Source organism: Triticum urartu, chromosome 4A (genome assembly GCF_056163025.1).
Source record: "Triticum urartu cultivar PI428250 chromosome 4A, HENAU_Tu73, whole genome shotgun sequence".
Taxonomy (NCBI): Eukaryota; Viridiplantae; Streptophyta; class Magnoliopsida; order Poales; family Poaceae; genus Triticum; species Triticum urartu.
Window position 1 is genome coordinate 405,232,847 of NC_141876.1, and position 22,298 is coordinate 405,255,144.

Below are 22,298 nucleotides of genomic sequence, written 5' to 3' on the forward strand. Positions count from 1 at the left end.
TACTGTACCTTTTGTTACCGTTACCACTACTATCATATTACTTTGCTACTAAATACTTTGCTGCAGATACTAAGTTTCCAGGTGTGGTTGAATTGACAACTCAGCTGCTAATACTTGAGAGTATTCTTTGGCTCCCCTTGTGTCGAATCAATAAATTTGGGTTGAATACTTTACCCTCGAAAACTGTTGTGATCCCCTATACTTTTGGGTTATCAGTATGCTAATCTTGTTCTAGAAGTCATGTTACTAGACCATGGTGAACCTACGAACTATGAAGAAGCTACAATGAGCCCGAATTCCGATAAATGGCTTGAGGCCATTAAATCTGAGATAGGATCCATGTATGAGAACAAAGTGTGGACTATGGTGAACTTGCCTGATGATCGGCAAGCCATTGAGAATAAATGGACCTTCAAGAAGAAGACCGACACTAATGGTAATGTCACCGTCTACAAAGCTCGACTTGTCGCAAAAGGTTTTTGACAAGTTTAAGGGGTTGACTATGATGAGACCTTCTCACCCGTAGCGATGGTTAAGTCAGTCCGAATCATGTTAGCAATTGCCGCATTTTATGATTATGAAATTTGGCAAATGGACATCAAAACTGCATTCCTTAATGTATTTCTTAAAGAAGAGTTGTATATGATGCAACCGGAAGGTTTTGTCGATCCTAAAGGTGCTAACAAAGTGTGCGAGATCCAGCGATCCATCTATGGACTGGTGCAAGCATCTCGGAGTTGGAATTTACGCTTTGATGAGGTGATCAAAGCATATGGTTTTATACAGACTTTCGGTGAAGCCTGTATTTACAAGAAAGTGAGTGGGAGCTCTATAGCATTTCTGATATTATATGTAGATGACATATTGTTGATTGGAAATGATATATAATTTTTGGATAGCATAAAAGGATACTTGAATAAAAGTTTTTCAATGAAAGACCTCGGTGAAGCCGCTTATATATTGGGCATCAAGATCTATAGAGATAGATCAAGACGCTTAATAGGACTTTCACGGAGCACATACCTTGACAAAGTTTTGAAGAAGTTCAAAATGGATCAGTCAAAGAAAGGGTTCTTGCATGTGTTGCAAGGTGTGAAATTGAGTCAGACTCAAAGCCTGACCACTACAGAAGATAGAGAGAAAATGAAAGGAATTCCCTATGCCTCGGCCATAGGTTCTATCATGTATGCTATGTTGTGTACCATACCTGTTGTGTGCCTTGCCATAAGTCTGGCAAGGTGTTGGTGTCAGAACCGGCCGATCTCGGGTCGGGGGTCCCGAACTGTGCGTCATTCGGACGAAGGTAACAAGGGTCAAAGGGAACATGGTATTTACCCAGGTTAGGACCCTCTTAATGGAGGTAAGACCCTACGTCCTGCTTGATTGTATTTGATGAGTATAGGGGTTACAAGAGTCGATCTACCTTGAGACCGTAATGGCTAAACCCTAATTGTTTAGCCTATGTGAATTTTGATAGCCTCTATGGACTAAACCCTCCGGTTTATATACACACTGGAGGGGCCTAGGGTTGTACAGAGTTGGCTTCTAAAGGAAGGAAATTACATATCCGGACACCAATCTTGCCATCCACGCATAGGAGAGTCCTACCCGGACACGGGGGAAAGTCTTTCGCTTTGTATCTTCATGGCCCATCAGTCCGGCCCATATCGAATAGCCCAGACACCTGAGGACCCCTAATCCAGGACTCCCTCAGTAGCCCCTGAACTGGCCCTCAAATGACGATCTAGTATCCGGCTTATGTCTTCGGATTTTTTAAGGTTGGTTCTTCACTATATATTGGGCGGATAAGAATTCGGCCCTGGCTTCCTCGTTCCGCCTCTATGACTCCTTCCCAGTCACCACGATTTCCACGCACTGAATGGGAACGGTCCATAATTTTTTATCAAAAAGAAAACACCCGGCCACATAGGGATGACACCTATATAAGGAGGTCAGATCCCCCAAGTGTTATCCACATCATGCAGAAAAACACCAAGACTAGCCACGAAAAAGCTTCAAAACATGGTCAGCGCCCCAGGATCTTCTTCGCGCCCCCATGGCCCTCAAGAGGGTGATTGGCAGAGCTGCACAGTGCCTTATCTTCAGTTGAGTCGACTCCAGACGTAGGGATATCTCCCCCTCGCAGATCTAGTCCCTGTACGGACGGGACTGGCCTTAATCGGCAATGACACGCTGGCCGGAAACTTCCCCAACCCCAATAAGGAGGAGAGGGTGTGCTTCGTTCCATTCCTTTTGCGGGGCTTAGGATTTCCGATCCATCCGTTTCTCATGGGTCTATTGGAATTTTACGGCATCCAGCCGCACAACCTTACCCCAGGTTCGATTCTGCACATCTCAGGTTTTGTTTCCCTTCGCGAACTGTTCCTGGGCTGCGAGGCCCATTTCGAGCTATGGAGAACGTTCTTTTGCCTCATCCCCCGCCATCGAGGACGTTCTATATTTGAAGTGGTCGGCGCCGAAGTATGGCGTATAGACAGATCAGGCTACCCCATCGGAACTCCCAAAGATATATATATCCAGAGTGGTCTTCGGAGTGGTTTTATATAGACGATGTCCCACTACTGGACCCTGTTCGGCGCAGCCTCCCTGAATTTTCTAGTGCTCCTCTAAAGAAGTGCCTCAACTGGCATCCCCGAAGTCCCAAAGAGGAAGACAGTGCATAAATAAAAAGGTTGGTCAGCAAGGTCAGATTACTAGCTCATACCGGGCTATCGTTAATCGAAGTCATGGCCATTGCAATAAAAGGATGTATCCAGCCTCTCCAGTCTAGAGTAACTCCTTTATGGTGCTACAACGGGGAAGATGGCGCATCTCGTTACAGATGCAAGGGTCCGGATACCCTGGCCGAACTGGCCATGATCTTGACCGATCTGTATAAGGGTCAAAAAGAAGACTTCCTCCGCTTAAACTGCCGAGAAGGTTATTCCATGTACAACCCCGTTGAATGGGTAAGATTTTGATTACCCGTGTTGCTTTACTGTTGTCATGGCATGCTAATCAAATTGTTCTTTGTTGTCATAAAACAGTCATGGAGGAAGATGACCGAGGATGTTCACTGTCCTGCTCCGCAGCCAGAGGATCACAACTGCGACGAAGACCTTGGCTTCCGCGAGGATCCAGATATTTACATAGAGTTCGATGATGGAGTATTTTATCAGGCGAGACTTAACGGCTCGGAAGTAGCTATTACAGCCGACTATCCCCGCCCCCACTCCTTCTCAATTGTAAGTATTCAGAGAGCTTTCTCCAAAGGAAGTCCCTACTTGCACCTTTATCCATTGTACTAAACAGTACTTCATAGGATTGGCGCTCGGCAAGCCGCACCCCCTCGAGGGCGGCCCCTACACAGGGCAATCGTTCAAAACGAAAGGAGACCGGGAGCGGCGTAGAGCCCCCACCATCTTCAAAGAGGTATGTCCATTTGATATGTGCCTGGGCACGAGTTCGTATTGTTAAAATTCCCTTTTGATTCAGGAGGAGCATGCGGTAGACAGTGCAAAAACGCCCCGCTAGCCATATGTCAGCCAATCCGGCACCGGACTCATCAACTAGGACGAGGGTTGATGAAATGCCAGTTCCGCCCCCTCATGAGGATTCAGACGACGTATCTGTCACGAATTCCGAGGTGGAGACCGTCATGAATCACCGTCGGCTGAAAGAGGCCATGCGCGCTCCAGCCTTTTCTATGCAGGAATTTACCACACTCAGTTTGGTGGATACATATATCCGAGACGCTCGAGACAGACTTGCTAGAGTTACTCAATTGTTCTCAAAGGATATACAAGTAAGAGTTTGTACAATTTTAATAGACATATGACAGTAGCCCCCGAGACTTGAAGCGGTGAGGCCAACCGATTTAAGGATCAATATGACCTGCCGATTCTTAAGGAGAAGAATACTGCGTTGTTCGAGGAGCTAAAAACAAACCAGACACAGCTTAATGCTGTCACCGCCGAACTTTCGGGAATGAAAAAGGCCACAATGCCCACTTCCGAGAAGAATAAACATGAGGAGCAAAAAGAGAAACAATCCGAAGAGATAAGGAGCCTAAAGGCTCAACTATCGGTCACTCGCAAAGAGAATGAGAGATTGAAGGGAGACATGTTCGGTATGACCTTTAAAACCATCATATAGACTCATATTAGTCCACAATTCGGAATGTCATAACTCTGTTGCTGCAGGTCTATTAACAGGTCGGCCCGAAAAAGAAGTATCTGGATTTCAAGATGACGTGCTTAAGGAACTGTCCGTGGTGCATGAGCGGGCCCGAAAAGCCATGAGAATATGGCCAAGGCTTTATGGCCATCCGATACCCCTCCAGAAAGTATGGAGGGTTTGGCGAGCCTCTTCAAAGGTGCCCAGTGCCGCTTTGAGCTATGGAAGGCATCCGCCTGCCGCGAAGGCGCACGAGAAGCCTGGGCAATGGTGAAAACACGCTTTACAAAGTTAGATCTGAATCATATGGCCCGAGTAGGACTGAAGGGGCAAGACAGGAAAGAAATTCCGATGAACTTGGTGTATGACCAAGTAATGATAGCTGCAAAATATTCGCAAGAAGACTGTAGTTTAGACAGTCTTATAGATAGTATAGATAAGGAGTAGGCATTTGAGTCAATGCATCAATGTACTTCTATTCTTAAATTTGTATATCCAACCAAACAGGTGAGAATTTGTCATCGCAGACTTTCGGCTTCGGCCTCTGGACCCATAAGGTGGAGTGTTTTCGGATACTATTGTGGAATGTAAAATCATCTCTTATGTCCGGAAACCAGGCAATCCAGTCATATGGCTCGAACAGAAAAAACTCAGCTCGGGGAGGTATGTTATATTACTTATGTAAGAAACATCTTCCAAGGAGAATAGTTCTGTTAAAGGTTCGTTTCCTTGGGTTGGCACGCTTAATTGTGCGTGCTAAGACTTGGATCCGAACTACAGGAAACCTGGCTAGAATTTATTTGTTTTGAAGAGTTACAAAAATGTAACAATGTGTCATTGTTTGCTGATTATTCTCTGAAGAATGCTAGCTTTTGGCTTCGCCCGTCTGAGGTACAGGTCTGGATTACCCGGTTGTAACAATCGCAGAGGTGCTCCCTTTACACCCTAGCCAAACAATCAGGAACGTAGGGTGTAAACACAGGAACAAGGCAACCCAGCTTGGCCAAAATGTAAGTCATAGAGGTGCATATAATGGCAAAAGGGTGTATATAAACAAACGACATAGACAATGTGAGCTCCAGGCTCTGAAAAAAAAGTTTGGTTAAAGAAGCCCCCAGTCATGGTGGGGTGTATACATTTAAAGATGTGTACCCCTTAAAAGTTCGGCCTATCTGAACATATTCCGTAAAATGTATAAAAACGAGAAAACAAAAAATAAATGAAGAGGAGAAAAAGGGGATGAAAAAAATGCGGCCGAACTTATGCATAGAATCTTCGGAGTCGAGGAGCATTCCATGGATTCGGCTCGAGGCGATTATCCGACGCATTACGAAAGCGATAGGCTCCCCCTGTGAGAACTTCATCTATAATGAAGGAGCCCTCCCATTTTGGTTTTTGCTTGTCTTTCTTCTTCTTTGGGAGGCATAGAATGAGTTCGCAGACATTATAAGTCTTGGCCCACACTTTTCTGCTTTGGTATCTCCAAGCTTGTTGTTGATAAAATGCGGAACGGGCTCGTGCAATATCACGGTCCTCCTCCAGGCCGTCTAGGTCGTCCTGCCAATCGAGCTCGGCTTCTCTCGAGGTGAGTCATCAATAATGTCGCAGGGCAAGACAGCCTCTGTGCCATACACCATGAAAAAAGGTGTGTATCTGGTCGTGCGATTTGGCGTAGTCTGCAGTGCCCAAAGCACAGAATCGAGTTCCTCAACCCAGTGCTTATTTGACTCCCATAGGGATCGCACCAGTCTAGGTTTGATGCCGCTCATTATCAGGCCATTAGCCCGTTCGACCTGACGGTTTGTTTGAGGGTGGTATACCAGCTTAATGCCCAAGTTAGCGCACCAATTTTTTACCTCATCGGCTGTGAAATTGGAGCCATTATCAGTGTTGATGTTGTGCGGGACCCCATAACAGTGTACCACACCGGATATAAAGTCAATCACTGGCCCTGCTTCAGATGTTTTTTACTGGTTTGGCCTCTATCCACTTAGTGAATTTATCCACCATAACCATTAAATATTTATTCTTGTGGCTTCCCCCTTTAAGGGGTCTGGCCATATCTAGCCCCCATAATGCAAAAGGCCAAGTGATGGGGATTGTTCTTAAGGCATTGGGCGGCATATGACTTCGATTGGTGGAAAGATGACATCCCACACAATGTTGCACGAGGGCATGTGCGTCTGCTCGGGCCGTTGGCCAAAAGAAGCCTGTATGGAAGGCCTTTTTGCCAAGGGCCCGAGCTGCGGTGTGATGGCCACTAGACCAGCAACATGTATTTGTGCCAAGAGCTATCGTCCCTCCTCTTCGGAGATGCACCTTTGAAGGACTCGAGTAGTACTTTTCTTGTATAGTTCACCTTCGTGGACTTTATAGGCTTTAGAGCGTCGAACTATGTGACGGGCCTCATTTTGATCATCAGGAAGCTCCTGCCTATTAAGGTAGGCCAGGAAGGGTTCGGTCCAAGGAGCAATAATGGCCATGATTATATGGGCGGAAGGTGTTATTTCGGTGGCCGAACCCCCGATGACATCCGTATTGTGTTCGGTTGCTGGGGGTATGAGCGGGTCCGGGCTAGTACCTCCACTCTCATCCTTCCATACCACAGATGGCTTAAAGACCCTTGCCACAAAGGTGTTAGGTGGGACGGGATCGCGTTTAGCGCCAATTCGAGCGAGGATGTCCGCTGCCTGGTTACTATCTCAAGAAACATGATGGAACTCAAGCCCCTCAAACCGAGCCGATATTTTAAGTACGGCGTTTCGGTATGCCGCCATTTTTGGATTTTTTGCATCAAACTCTCCATTTATTTTGGATATCGCAAGGTTTGAATCCCCGCGTACCTCTAGGCATTGTATGCCCATTGAGACAGCCATTCGGAGGCCGTGTAGAAGAGCCTCGTATTCGGGTGCATTATTGGAGTCTGTATCCATTATTTGCAGCATGCAGACTATGTCCCCCATAGGGGATGTCAAAATGACACTAGCCCCTAGTCCGACTAACATTTTAGAGCCGTCAAAGTACATAGTCCAGTTGGAGTATGTACTCTACTCTTTAGGGAGTTCGGCTTCTGTCCACTCGGCGACAAAGTCGGCCAACACCTGAGACTTTATAGCTCGGCGCAACTTGTATGTTATTTCAAATGGTAAGAGCCCAATGGCCCATTTAGCAATGCGGCCGGTGGCATCTCGATTATTTATAATGTCATTGAGTGGTACATCGGATGCCACCATGATCTAACGCTCTTGAAAAAGTGCCGCAGCTTTCGGGATGCCATAAAGACTGCATAAGCTATCTTCTGGTAGTGAGAGTATCAGGATTTGCATGGTGTGAGGACCGCCGATACGTAGTATACTTGTTTTTGGATGGGGAATTTGTGTCCCTCTTCCTCTCGCTCGACGACGAGCACAACGCTCACAACTAGGTGAGTCATGGATATGTAGAGCAACATAGGCTCGCCAACACTTGGGGCGGCTAGGATTGGGTTACCTGCTAGCAATGTTTTTATCTCATCCAATCCGGCTGTTGCCCCATTCGTCCATTCGAAGTGATCAGTGCATCGGAGTGGTCGATAGAGTGGTAATGCATTTTCTCCCAATCTGGAGATGAAGCAGCTTAAGGCTGCCACGCACCCAGCTAGTTTATGGACATGTGCTACCTCTTGAGCATGCGTTGGTTTTCCCTTGAAGAGAAAAGGGTGATGCAGCAAAGTAGCGTAAGTATTTCCCTCAGTTTTTGAAAACCAAGGTATCAATCCAGTAGGAGACAACGCACAAGTCACCTAGTACCTGCACAAACAATCAAGAACCTCGCAACCAACGAGATAAAGGGGTTGTCAATCCCTTCACGATCACTTGCGGAAGTGAGATCTGATAGAGATAGTAAGATATTTTTGGTATTTTGTTGTATAGATTGGGAAGTAAAGATTGCAAAATAGTAAACGAGATGCGATAATAAAAGAGATGCAATATAATAAGAAAGAGACCCGGGGGCCATAGGTTTCACTAGTGGCTTCTCTCATGATAGCATGTATTACGGTGGGTGAACAAATTACCGCTGAGCGATTGATAGAAAAGTGCATAGTTATGAAGATATCTAAGGCAATGATCATGAATATAGGCATCGCGTCCGTGTCAAGTAGATCAAAGCGATTCTGCATCTACTACTATTACTCCACACATCGACCGCTATCCAGCATGCATTTAGAGTATTAAGTTCATAAGAACAGAGTAACACATTAAGCACAATGACATGATGTAGAGGGATAAACTCAAGTAATATGACATAAACCCCATCTTTTTATCCTCGATGCCAACAATACAATACGTGCCATGCTGCCCCTACTGTCACTGCAAAAGGACACCGCAAGATTGAACCGAAAGCTAAGCACTTCTCCCATTGCAAGAAAGATCAATCTAGTAGGCCAAACTAAACAGATAATTCGAAGAGACTTGCAAAGATATCAAATCATGCATATAAGAATTCAGAGAAGAACCAAATAATATTCATAGATAATCAAGTTCATAAACCCACAATTCATCGGATCTCGGCAAACACACCGCAAGAGAGTATTACATCGAATAGATCTCCAAGAACATCGAGGAGAATTTTGTATTGAAGATCAAAGAGAGAGAAGAAGCCATCTAGATAATAACTATGGACCCGAAGGTCTGTGGTAAACTACTCACGCTTCATCGAAGAGGCTATGGTGTTGATGTAGAAGCCCTCCGTGATCGATCCCCCCTCCGGCAGATCGCCAGAAAAGGCCCCAAGATGGGATCTCATGGGTACAGAAGGTTGCGGCAGTGGAAAAGTGGTTTCATGGTTCCCCCTGGTGTTTATAGGGTATAAGAGTATATATAGGCGAAATAAGTACGTCGATGGAGCCCCGCAGGGCCCACGAGGGTGGAGGCGTGCCTACCCCCCTGGGTGCGCCCTCCTGCCTCGTGGCCGCCTCACGGAGTTCCAGACTTCCACTCCAAGTCTCGTGGTTTGCTTTTGGTCCAAGAAAGATCATCACGAAGGTTTCATTCCGTTTGGATTCCGTTTGGTATTCCTTTTTTGCGAAACACTGAAATAGGCAAAAAAATAGAAACTTGCACTGGGCCTCCGGTTAATAGGTTAGTCCCAAAAATAATATAGAAGAGCATATTAAAGCCCATTAAACATCCAAATTAGATAATATAATAGCATGGAACGATCAAAAATTATAGATACGTTGGAGACATATCAAGCATCCCCAAGCTTAATTCCTTCTCGTCCTCGAGTAGGTAAATGATAAAAACAGAATTTTTGATGTGGAATGCTACCTAACATATTTATCAATGTAATTTTCTTTATTGTGGTATATGAATGTTCAGATCCGAAAGATTCAAGACAAAAGTTTAATATTGACATAAAAATAATAATACCTCAAGCATACTAACAAAGTAATTATGTCCTCTCAAAATAACATGGACAAAGAAAGTTCATCCCTACAAAATCATATGGTTTGGTTATGCTTCATCTTCGTCACACAAAATATTCAAATCATGCACAACCTCGATGACAAGCCAAGCAATTGTTTCATACTTTAGTAATCTCAAACCTTTTCAACTTTCACGCAATACATGAGCGTGAGCCATGGACATAGCACTATACGTGGAATAGAGTGGTGGTTGTGGAGAACACAAAGAGGAAGATGGTCTCACATCAACTAGGCGTATCAATGGGCTATGGAGATGCCCATCAATAGATGTCAATGTGAAAGAGTAGGGATTGCCATGCAACGGATGCACGAGAGCTATAAATGTATGAAAGCTCAACAAAAGAAACTAAGTGGGTGTGCATCCAACTTGCTTGCTCACGAAGATCTAGGGCATTGAGTAAGCCCATCGTTGGAATATTCAAGCCAAGTTCTATAATGAAAATTACCCACTAGTATATGAAAGTGACAAAATAAGAGACTCTCTATCATGCAGATCATGGTGCTACTTTGAAGCACAAGTGTGGAAAAGGGATAGTAGAATTGTCCCTTCTCTCTTTTTCTCTCATTTTTTCCTCTTTTATTTCTTTTTTTGGGCCTTCCTTTTTTGGCATTTCTCTTTTTTTCCTCACATTGGACAATGCTCTAATAATGATGATCATCACACTTCTATTTATTTACAACTCAAAGATTACAACTCAATACTTAGAACAAAAATATGACTCTATATTGTGCCTCCGGCGGTGTACGGGGATGTGCAATGAATCAAGAGTGACATGTATGAAAGAATTTTGAATGGTGGCTTTGCCACAAATACGATGTCAACTACATGATCATGCAAGGAAATATGACAATGATGGAGCATGTCATAATAAATGGAACGGTGGAAAGTTGCATGGCAATATATCTCAGAATGGCTATGGAAATGCCATAATAGGTAGGTGGCTATTTTGAGGAAGGTAAACGGTTCGTTTGTGGTACCGGCGAAAGTTGCGCGATACTAGAGAGGCTACCAATGGTGGAAGGCTGAGAGTGCGTATAATCCATGGACTCAACATTAGTCATAAAGAACTCACATACTTATTGCAAAAATCTACAAGTCATCAAAAACCACGCACTACACGCATGCTCCTAGGGGGGATAGATTGGTAGGAAAGACCATCGCTTGTCCCCGACCGCCACGCATAAGGAAGACAATCAAAGAACACCTCATGTTTCAAATTTGTTACATAACGTTTACCATACGTGCATGCTACGGGACTTGCAAACCTCAACACAAGTATTTCTCAAATTCACAATTACTCAACTAGCATGACTCTAATATCACCATCCTCATGTCTCAAAACAGTCATCAAGTATCAAACTTCTCCTACTATTCAACGCACTTTATATGAAAGTTCTTATTATAACCATCTTGGATGCCCATCATATTAGGACTAATTTTATAACGAAAGAAAATTACCATGCTGTTCTAAAAGACTCTCAAAATAATACAAGTGAAGCATGAGAGATCAATAATTTCTACAAAATAAAACCACCACCATGCTCTAAAAAGATATAAGTGAAGCACTAGAGCAAAATTGTATAGCTCAAAAGATATAAGTGAAGCACATAGAGTATTCTAATAAATTCCGATTCATGCGTGTCTCTCCCAAAAGGTGTGTACAACAAGGCTGATTGTGGTAAACTAAAAAGCAAAGACTCAAATCATACAAAACTCTCCAAGCAAAACACATATCATGTGGTGAATAAAAATATAGTCTCAAGTAAAGTTACCAATAGACGAAGATGAAAGAGGTGATGCCTTTCGGGGCATCCCCAAGCTTAGACTTTTGGTTGTCCTTGAATTTTACCTTGGGGTGCCTTGGGCATCCCCAAGCTTAGGTTTTTGCCACTTCTTGTTCCAAAATCCATCAAATCTTTACCCAAAAACTTGAAAACTTCACAACACAAAACTCAACAGAAAATCTTGTGAACTCCGTTAGTATAAAAAAATAAACCACCACTTTAAGGTACTGTAATTAACTCATTCTTTATTTATATTGGTGTTAAACCTACTGTATTTCAACTTCTCTATGGTTCATACCCCCTGATACTAGCCATAGATGCATCAAAATAAGCAAACAACACGCGAAAAACATAATCTGTCAAAAACAGAACAGTCTGTAGCAATCTGTAGGTTTCGGATACTTCTGTAAGTCCAAAAATTGTGAAAAATTAGGATGAGCAGGAAAATTTGTATGTTAATCTACTGCAGTCGGAATTGGTATTTTATCGCTCTCTGGTAAAAAATGAATATTATTTTGGTGAGTGCATACTTTCTGTTTTTATCAGCAAGATCAAACAACAATCACCCAAGAAGATCCTAAAGGCTTTACTTGGCACAAACACTAATTCAAACATAAAAACACAATCATAACAGAGGCTAGATAAATTATTTATTACTAAACAGGAACAAAAAGTAAAGAAGAAAAATAAAATTGGGTTGCCTCCCAACAAGCGCTATTCTTTAAAGCCATTAAGCTAGGCATCTATAATTTTAATGATGCTCACATGAAAGATATCAATTGAAACACGAAGGGAGCATCATGAAGCATATTAAAATCACATATAAGCCTAACATAGTTCCTATGCATAGGCATTATATAAGCAAACAAATTATCAAGACAAGCAAAAACCAGCATATGCAAGGAATGAGAAAGAAACAATAGCAATATCAACATAACGAGAGGTAATTTAGCGACACGAAAATTTCTACAACCATATTTTCCTCTCTCATAATAATTACATGTAGGATCATAATCAAATTCAACAATATAGCTATCACATAAAATTTTCTCTTCATGATCCACATGCATGCAAAGTTGACACTCTTCCAAAATAGTGGGATTAACATTAACTAAATCCATGACCTCTCCAAACCCACTTTTATCAAAAATTTCATATGATTGAACATTCTCCAAATATGTGGGATCTAAAGTTGACACTCTTCCAAACCCACTTTCAATAATATTGCAAACGCTATTATCAATATCATATTCATCGTGGGGCTTAAATAAATTTTCAAGTTCATAAGAAGAATCACCACAATCATGATCATTCCAACAAGTAGCGGACATAGAAAAACTAGCATCCCCAAGCTTAGGGTTTTGTATATTACTAGCACAATTGAAGTTAATAGAATTTATAATGACATCATTGCAATCATGCTTTTTATTCAAAGATCTACCATGAATCACTTCATAAAGCACTTCATCACAATTTTTAGATTCATGAATTTCAAGCAAAACCTCATAAAGTTAATCTAGTGCACTCAACAAACTAGCAATTGGTTCATCATAATTGGATCTTTTAAAAAGATTAGCAAGAGGATGAGGATCCATATCAATAGATTTTTAGCAAGCGAAGATGCAAGCAAATAGAAGGCACATGGTAACACGAGCAAACAGAAGGACGAATAGAAGAGGGGCGAAGAAAAGGCAAATCTTTTCGAAAATCGTTTCAGAAGTGGGGAGAGGAAAATGAGAGGCGAATGGCAAATAATGTAATGCAAGGGAGAAGAGTTTATGATGGGTACTTGGTATGTCTTGACTTGGCGTAGATCTCCTCGGCAACGGTGCTAGAAATCCTTCTTGCTACCTCTTGAGCATGCGTTGGTTTTCCCTTGAAGAGGAAAGGGTGATGCAGCAAAGTAGCGTAAGTATTTCCCTTAGTTTTTGAGAACCAAGGTGGCGGCGGCGAAAGTTAAGGCCCACCGTACAACACGACCAAAAACTGAGGGAAATACTTTCGCTACTTTGCTGCATCACCCTTTCCTCTTCAAGGGAAAACCAACGCATGCTCAAGAGGTAGCAAGAAGGATTTCTGGCGCCGTTGCCGGGGAGATCTACGCCAAGTCAAGACATACCAAGTACCCATCATAAACTCTTCTCCCTCGCATTACATTATTTGCCATTCGCCTCTCATTTTCCTCTCCCCACTTCTAAAATGATTTTCGAAAATCTTTGCCTTTTATTTGCCCCTCTTCCGTTCGTCTCTTTTTGCTTGCTTCTTGTGTGCTTGTGTGTTCGATTGATTGTTTGTCATGATGGCTCAAGATAATACTAAATTTTGTGACTTTTCCAATACCAACAATAATGATTTTATTAGCACTCCTATTTCTCCTACTACCGATGCCGAATCTTGTGAAATTAATACCACTTTGTTGAATCTTGTTATGAAAGATCAATTTTCTGGCCTTCCTAGTGAAGATGTCGCTACCCATCTAAACAACTTTGTTGATTTGTGTGATATGCAAAACAAGAAAGATGTGGATTATGATATTGTTAAATTGAAGCTATTTCCATTTTCGCTTAGAGATTGTGCTAAATCTAGGTTCTCTTCTTTGCCTAAAAATAGTATTGATTCATGGAATAAGTGCAAAGATGCTTTTATCTCTAAGTATTTTCCTCTTGCTAAAATTATCTCCCTTATAAACGATATTATGAATTCTAAGCAACTTGATCATGAGCATGTTGCACAAGCTTGGGAGAGGATGAAATTAATGATACGTATTTGCGCTACTCATGGTTTGAGTTTGTGTATGATTATACAAAAAATTTATGCCGGATTGAATTTTGCTTCTAGAAATCTTTTAGATTCGGCCATGGGAGGCACTTTTATGGAAATCACTTTAGGAGAAGCTACTAAACTCCTAGACAATATTATGGTTAATTATTCTCAATGGCACACTGAAAGATCCGCTAGTAAAAAAGTTCATGCAATTGAAGAGATTAATGTTTTGAGTGGAAAGATGGATGAACTTATGAAATTGTTTGCTAATAAAAGTGTTTCTTCCGATCCTAATGATATTCCTTTGTCCACTTTGATTGAGAATAATAATGAATCTATGGATGTGAATTTTGTTGGTAGGAACAATTTTGGTAACAACGCGTATAGAGGAAACTTTAATTCTAGGCCGTTTCCTAGTAATTCCTCTAATAATTATGGTAATTCCTACAACAACTCTTATGGAAATTTTAATAACATGCCCTCTGATTTTGAGATTAGTGTTAAAGAATTTATGAGTTCGCAAAAGAATTTCAATGCTTTGGTTGAAGAAAAATTGCTTAAGATTGATGAGTTGGCTAGGAACGTGAATAGAATTTCTCTTGATGTTGATTCTTTGAAACTTAGATCTATTCCACCTAAGCATGACATCAATGAGTCTCTCAAGGCCATGAGAATTTCCATTGATGAGTGCGAAGAAAGAACCGCTAGGATGCGTGCTAAAAAAGATTGCTTTCTGAAAGCGTGTTCTTCTTGTTTTCATGATAATAATGATGAAGATCTAAACGTGATTGATGTGTCTCCTATTAAATCTTTGTTTTCCAATATTAATCTTGATAAAGATCGGACTGGAGATGAGTCAACTTCAGCTAAAAGGCATCCCAATGATTCAAAGTTTTTAGATCTTGATGCAAAAATTAATAAATGTGGGATTGAAGAGGTCAAAACTTTGCATAGCAATGAACCCACTATTTTGGATTTCAAGGAATTTAATTATGATAATTTCTCTTTGATAGATTGTATTTCCTTGTTGCAATCTATTTTAAATTCTCCTCATGATTATGATCAAAATAAAGCTTTTACTAAACATATTGTTGATGCTTTAATGCAATCCCATGAAGAAAAGCTTGAACTAGAAGTTTCTATCCCTAAAAAACTTTATGATGAGTGAGAACCTACTATTAAAATTAAGATTAAAGATTATGAATGCTATGTTTTATGTGATTTGGGTGCTAGTGTTTCCACGATTCCAAAACTTTGTGTGATGTGCTAGGCTTCCATGAATTTGATGATTGTTCTTTAAATTTGCATCTTGTGGATTCCACCATTAAGAAAAGTACGGGAAGAATTAACGATGTTCTTATTGTTGCAAATAGGAATTATGTGCCCGTAGATTTCATTGTTCTTGATATAGATTACAATCCTACATGTCCTATTATTCTTGGTAGACCTTTCCTTAGAACGATTGGTGCAATTATTGACATGAAAGAAGGAAATATTAGATTCCAATTTCCGTTAAGGAAAGGCATGGAACACTTTCCTAGGAAGAAAATAAAATTACCTTATGAATCTATTATGAGAGACACTTATGGATTGCATACCAAAGATCACAATACCTAGATCTATTCTTGCTTTTATGCCTTGCTAGGGGCGTTAAACGGTAGCGCTTGTTGGGAGGCAACCCAATTTTATTTTTGTTCTTTACTTTTTGTTCCTGTTTAGTAATAAATAATTTATCTAGCCTCTGTTATGATTGTGTCTTTTATGTTTTAGTTAGTGTTTGTGCCAAGTAAAGCCTTTAGGATCTTCTTGGGTGATTGTTGTTTGATCTTGCTGATAAAAACCAAAAGTATGCGCTCACGAAAAAAATTTTCATTTTTTTACCAGAGAGGGATAAAATACCAATTCCAATTGCAGTAGATCAATATACGAATTATCCTGGTCATCCTAATTTTTTAGAATTTTTGGAGTTACATAAGCATTCAAAACCTACAGATTGCTACAGATTGTTCTGTTTTTTACATATTATGTTTTTCGCGTGTTGTTTGCTTATTTTGATGCATCTATGGCTAGTATCGGGGGGTATGAACCATAGAGAAGTTGGAATACGGTAGGCTTAACACCAATATAATAAAGAATGATTTAATTACAGTACCTTAAAGTGGTGGTTTATTTTCTTATACTAACGGAGCTCACAAGATTTTCTGTTGAGTTTTGTGTTGTGAAGTTTTCAAGTTTTTGGGTAAAGATTTGATGGATTTTGGAACAACGAGTGGCAAGAGCCTAAGTTTGGGGATGCCCAAGGCACCCCAAGGTAAAATTTAAGGACAACCAAAAGCCTAAGCTTGGGGATGCCTGAGGGAGTCCTGGATTAAGGGGTCCTCAGGCGTCCGGACTATGTAACACGGGCCGGACTAATGGGCTATGAAGATATAAGACAGAAGACTTCCTCCCGTGTCCGGATGGGACTCTCCATTGCATGGGTGGCAAGCTTGGCGATCAGATATGTAGATTCCTTCCTTTGTAAACCGACTCTGTACAACCCTAGGCCCCTCCGGTGTCTATATAAACCGGAGGTTTTAGTCCGTAGAGGCAATCACAATCATACAGGCTAGACATCTAGGGTTTAGCCATTATGATCTCGTGGTAGATCAACTCTTGTAATCCTCATACTCATCAAGATCAATCAAGCAGGACGTAGGGTATTACCTCCATCAAGAGGGTCCGAAACTGGGTAAAACATCGTGTCCCCTGCCTCCTGTTACCATCGACCTTAGAGCACAGTTCGGGACCCCCTACCCGAGATCGGCCGGTTTTGACACCGACATTGGTGCTTTGATTGAGAGTTCCGCTGCATCGTCACCAGAAGGTTCGATGGCTCCATCAATCATCTACAACAATGCTGCCCTGGGGGAGGTTTTCCTCCCCGGTCAGATCTTTGTGTTCGGCAGCTTCGCACTACGGGCATCTAGAGCAGATCGACAGGTACGCCCCAGGTCACCAGATTAGTTTTGGAAACTTGGATTATGTCGTTGACATCCGAGGAGACTTGATCTTCCAAGGATTCATGACCCCAACCTCCGCTCTGGCCTTAGAGCCGGAGCGTGTCGCCAGGTCTGAAGACGGGATATCTAAACCCGCCGGACTATCTGTGGCCACTAAGCCCAATACGGGAGAGCCGGAGGAAGCAGTGTCACTGGCAACCATCACAAAGCCGGACTCTTCCCTGGACACTGGCTTCGAACTCTCGGAGTCAGCATCGTGTGAGCTCGGCCGAGGAATCCCCTTCCCGCCATACTCCACGGATTCTCTTCTCCCTGGCCAAACCTCGCCTTTAAGCGAGGCTCTAGACTTGATGAGATCCCCCGTCATTACGAAGGAGCAATGTCCGAACCATGCCCAGCCCGGACTAGGGGCTGAGAACGGGGAACTTTATGTCCCACCCACCACCCACTTCATCGCCACTGTCGAGGACTTAACTGACATGCTCGATTACGGCTGCGAAGACATCGACGGTATGGACAACGATGCCAGAGAAGAGCAGGCCCAAAACCCGCCATTTACCAGACGCTGGACGGCCACCTCTTCGTATGACGTGTACATGGTGGATACACCCAAGGAGGGTGACAGCGATAATGAGAAAAATCCAATAGAGGATAAACCTCCTGAGATACAATAAAACGCCGACGGCGCCACTCTAAATCACGCCGCAACAAAGACAACAATACCCCGGACGATGCCGAAGACCAAGAAGACCCCGTCGAGCAAAACTCTGAACAAGATGATCGAGAGGATGGGCAAGTTAGCCCTGATGAACAGGCCTCAAACGAAGACTCGGAGGACAGTAATTACATTCCACTCTCCGAGGATGAGGTGAGCCTCAGCGACGAAGACTTTATCGTGCCTGAGGAACCTCTAGAGCAGGAGCGCTTCAAGAAACGGCTAATAGCCACTACAGGGAGTTTGAAAAAGAAACAAAAGCAACTTCAAGCTGATCAAGATCTACTCAATGACAGATGGACTAATGTCCTGGCAGCTGAGGAATATGGCCTCGTGCGCCCAACCAAAAGTTACCCGAAGCGTAAACTGCTACCTCAATTCGATGACGAGGCACCTGAGCCCGTACCAGCAACACGTAATGCGGCTGACCGACCACCACGTGGCCGGGACAAAACATCAACTCAAGCCGATCATCGGCCCATACTATCTCGCCGTAAAGGTAGAGACACAACGACTCGGGGATACACATATGACCTGCGGCAGGACCTAAAGAATAGAGCAGGTCCGGACAGGGCGATCTATGGATCGCGGGGGCGTGCCCCGACGCGCGATGACGGCCATCAAGCCAAACATGACAAGGATAATCATGCCCGGGCCGAAAGCCACAGACGGACTCCATCCGAACTACGTCGCAACCTGGCCCGATATAGACACGCTGCACACCCTCTCTGCTTCACTGATGAAGTAATGGAGCATGAATTCCCAGAAGGGTTTAAACCCGTAAATATCGAATTATATGATGGAACAATAGATCCCGCAGTATGGATTAAGGACTTTCTTCTCCATATTCATATGGCCCGCGGTGATGATCTTCATGCCATCAAATACCTCCAGCTAAAACTCAAGGGACCAGCTCGGCACTGGTTGAACAGCCTGCCCGAAAACCTGGTGACTCAAGGGAGGACTTGGAAGACGCCATCCGTGACAAATTCCAAGGCACATACGTACGACCCCCGGATGCCGACGACTTAAGTCACATAGTTCAATAGCCCGGAGAGTCAGCCAGGAAATTCTGGACAAGGTTCTTAACTAAAAAGAACCAGATCGTCGACTACCTGGATGCTGAAGCCCCAGCGGCCTTTAAGCACAGCATCCGCGACGAATGGCTCGCCCGACACCTCGGCCAAGAAAAGCCGAAGTCCATGGCAGCCCTCACGGCACTTATGACCCGCTTTTGTGCGAGCGAAGATAGTTGCCTAGCCCGTAGCAATCATAATGCAAGCGAACCTGGCACCTCCGAAGCCAAGAATAGCAATGGCAAGCCCCGACGCAATAGGCATAAGCATCGAAATAATGGTGACAATACCGATGACACGGCGGTCAATGCCAGATTCAGTGGCTCCAAGTCCGGTCAGCGGAAGGAGCCATATAAAAGGAACAGTCCGGGCTCTTCCAGCTTGGACCGCAAACTTGATACGTCTCCAACATATCTATAATTTTTGATTACTCCATGCTATATTATCTACTATTTTGGACATTATTGGGCTTTATTATCCACTTTTATATTATTTTTGGGACTAACCTATTAACCGGAGGCCCAGCCCAGAATTGTTGTTTTTTGCCTATTTCAGAGTTTCGCAGAAAAGGAATATCAAATGGAGTCCAAACGGAATGAAACCTTTGGGAACATGATTTTCGGAACGAACAAGATCTAGGAGACTTGGACCCTACGTCAAGAAATAAAGGAGGAAGCCACGAGGTAGGGGGCGCACCTACCCCCCCCCCCCCAACCGCGCCCTCCACCCTCATGGGCCCCTTGTTGCTCCACCGACGTACTCCTTCCTCCTATATATACCTACGTACCCCCAAACGATCAAAAATGGAGCCAAAACCCTAATTCCACCACCGTAACTTTCTGTATCCATGAGATCCCATCTTGGGGCCTGTTCCGGAACTCCGCCGGAAGGGCATCCATCACGGAGGGCTTCTACATCAACACCATAGCCTCTCCGATGAAGTGTGAGTAGTTTACCTCAGACCTTCGGGTCCATAGTTATTAGCTAGATGGCTTCTTCTCTCTTTTTGGATCTCAATACAATGTTCTCCCCCTCCCTTGTGGATATCTATTCGATGTAATCTTCTTTTTGCGGTGTGTTTGTTGAGACCGATGAATTGTGGGTTTATGATCAAGATTATCTATGAACAATATTTGAATCTTCTCTGAATTCTTTTATGTATGATTGGTTATCTTTGCAAGTCTCTTCGAATTACTAGTTTGGTTTGGCCTACTAGATTGATCTTTCTTTCAATGGGAGAAGTGCTTAGCTTTGGGTTCAATCTTGCGGTGTGCTTTCCCAGTAACAGTAGGGGCAGCAAGGCACATATTGTATTGGTGCCATCGAGGATAACAAGATGGGGTTTTTATCATATTGCATGAATTTATCCCTCTACATCATGTCATCTTGCTTAAGGCGTTACTCTGTTTTCATGAACTTAATACTCTAGATGCATGCTGGATAGCGGTCGATGAGTGGAGTAATAGTAGTAGATGCAGGCAGGAGTCAGTCTACTTGTCTTGGATGTGATGCCTATATACATGATCATACCTAGATATTCTCATAACTATGCTCAATTCTGTCAATTGCTCAACAGTAATTCGTTCACCCACCGTAAAATACTTATGCTCTTGAGAGAAGCCACTAGTGAAACCTATGGCCCCCGGGTCTATCTTCATCATATTAATCTTCCAATACTTAGTTATTTCCTTTGCTTTTTACTTTGCTTTTATTTTACTTTGCATCTTTATCACAAAAATACCAAAAATATTATTCTACCATATATATCAGATCTCACTCTCGTAAGTGACCGTGAAGGGATTGACAACCCCTTATCGCGTTGGTTGCAAGGAGATGTTTGTTTTGTGCAGGTATGAGGGACTTGCGCATAGCCTCCTACTGGATTGATACCTTGGTTCTCAAAGCTGAGGGAAATACTTACACTAGTTTGCTGCATCATCCTTTCCTCTTCAAGGAAATCCAACGCAGTGCTCAAGAGGTAGCAAGAAGATTTCTGGCGCCGTTGCCGGGGAGGTTCGCGCAAGTCAAGATTTGACTCCCGGCAACGAGCCATTTCTGGCGCCGTTGCCGGGGAGTCTACGCAAAAGTCAACATACCAAGTAACCATCACAACCCTTATCTCCCGCATTACATTATTTGCCATTTGCCTCTCGTTTTCCTCTCCCCCACTTCACCCTTGCCGTTTTATTCTCCCTCTCTCTCTCTCTCTATCCTCCCTCTCTTTCTCTATGTGCCTCTTTTTGCTTGCTTTTTGTTTGCTTGTGTGTTGGTTTGCTTGTTTGCCACAATGGCTCTACCTAGATTTGGTGATCTTCACCTTAAAAGGTTAGAAGACATCGAAAGCAATGTCAGGAGTTTTATGGTTTTGCAATTTGAGCATAATAATTTCTTCACAAACGAGCTTAAGGAACAGAAAAGTTTTATGAGTTTTATGAATAAAGAGCTCGATGATATGTCTAAAGAATTTTATGGTTTAAGATCCCAAATTGCTCGTCTTGAGAAATTGACTGCTGAAATTTTGGATAAGCAGGCTACCTTAGTTAATAGGATGGCCGCTAAACTGGATTTTTGTGAAAATAAATATGAAGATCTAAAAGTTATTGATGTGTCCCCTATTAAATCTTTGTTTTGCAATATGAATCTTGATAATGATGCGACTGAATATGATCCACCTTTACCTAGAAGGCGTTCCAAAAATTCGGAGTTTTTAGATCTTGATGCTAAATTTGATGAAAGTGGGATTGAAGAAATTAAAACCCTAGATGTTGCTAAACCCACTATTTTGGATTTCAAGGAATTTAATTATGAAAATTGCTCTTTGATTGATTGTATTTCCTTGTTGCAATCCGTGCTAAATTCTCCTCATGCTTATAGTCAAAATAAAGCGTTTACTAAACATATCGTTGATGCCTTGATGCAATCTTATGAAGAAAAACTTGAGTTGGAAGTTTCTCTCCCTAGAAAACTTTATGATGAGTGGGAACCAACTATTAATATTAATATTAAAGATCATGAGTTCTATGCTTTATGCGATTTGGGTGCTAGTGTTTCCACGATTCCAAAGACTTTGTGTGATTTGTTAGGTTTCTATGATTTTGATGATTGCTCTTTAAACTTGCACCTTGCGGATTCCACTATTAAGAAACCAATGGGAAGAATCAATGATGTTCTTATTGTCGCAAATAGGAATTATGTGCCCGTAGATTTTATTGTTCTTGATATAAATTGCAATCCTTCATGTCCTATTATCCTTGGTAGACCTTTCCTTAGAACGATTGGCGCAATTACTGATATGAAGGAAGTAAATATTAGAT